This window comes from Eptatretus burgeri, chromosome 13 (genome assembly GCF_056783735.1).
Source record: "Eptatretus burgeri isolate ZD-2024b chromosome 13, Ebu_testis_v1, whole genome shotgun sequence".
Classification (NCBI taxonomy): domain Eukaryota; kingdom Metazoa; phylum Chordata; class Myxini; order Myxiniformes; family Myxinidae; genus Eptatretus; species Eptatretus burgeri.
Genome location: NC_140973.1, coordinates 81,871,468 through 81,872,487, shown reverse-complemented (window position 1 = coordinate 81,872,487; position 1,020 = coordinate 81,871,468). Strand labels below are relative to the sequence as shown.

General features: G+C 47.7%; 1 pseudogene; it reads right to left on the bottom strand.

Moving 5' to 3' along the window:
- Positions 1–379: 379 nt before the first annotated feature.
- LOC147014915 (signal recognition particle RNA) lies at positions 380–520 on the bottom strand (annotated as a pseudogene).
- Between the last annotated feature and the right edge of the window lie 500 nt (positions 521–1,020).

Sequence of the window (1,020 nt, the reverse complement as noted above, 5' to 3'; positions counted from 1 at the left end):
CTCCATCCCCATACAACTCTCTGGACATTTATAAGCATTACAGCTGAAATGCGATAAGCTCTAGAGTCTAAAATCTCTTGACCTGAACCAAATTTCAAAATTTAAATTGCGGAATTGAACTTCACGACAGTTCTCACTGCGAAGACAAACAAGTGTTCATTTGTCCAATTCGCACATGAATACTGTGGACATCTTCGCTCATCTCCAGCAGTGTTTAGTATGACCCTGCCAGCTGTTGTTGTTGTTCGTCTTTCAGCTGCTCCCGTTAGGGGTCGCCACAGCGGATCATCCGTTATGATCCACATACTGACTTGGCACAGGTTTTTTACGCCGGATGCCCTTCCTGACACAACCCTGGTCGCCTCTTACGACACAGGGATAAGGATTGGGTTTCACCATGATTCCGGGCTGCCCTACACCCTCTCATAGCGCGGCCCAGTGCAGGGCTCCCGTCCTCAAGCGATCCTCCAACCCAAGCCTCCGAGTAGCCGGATTACAGGCGCACGCCACTACGCCCGGTTTATGACCCTGCCAGCTGTTACTTATCAAAAGTGCTTGCTTGAATGCTACGTAGTGGTGGGTGGAATCGATTCCAACGTATTCCATTCCAACCATGTAATTGAGAGGAATTGAATAGTGAACCGGAATCGACGTCGATTCCAAGCAATTCCTACTTCATAGAAAGAATATTTTTGGTGGGAATTATTTTTCCCGACCTGTTGTGCATGTTCCAGTTACATATGGCTTGGTAATGTATTAATTGAAAAGGAACACACCCCGAGAAAAGGAACATGCAAACATTTCAAAGTTGGCCTCCAAAGCCAGTCACTGACTGGGCATCCTGTGTCGTACAATGTCCTTCCTTGGCACACTTGAACTCCTATCCACCTACAAGACCGCCATTCGCAGCTTAATGGAGTACTGCGCTCCTCTCTGGGCAAGCACCCCTGCCACACATCTTGCTCGCGGAAACCAAATCCTTCAAGACCATTGGAATTTCTCGTGATGAACCTGATCATC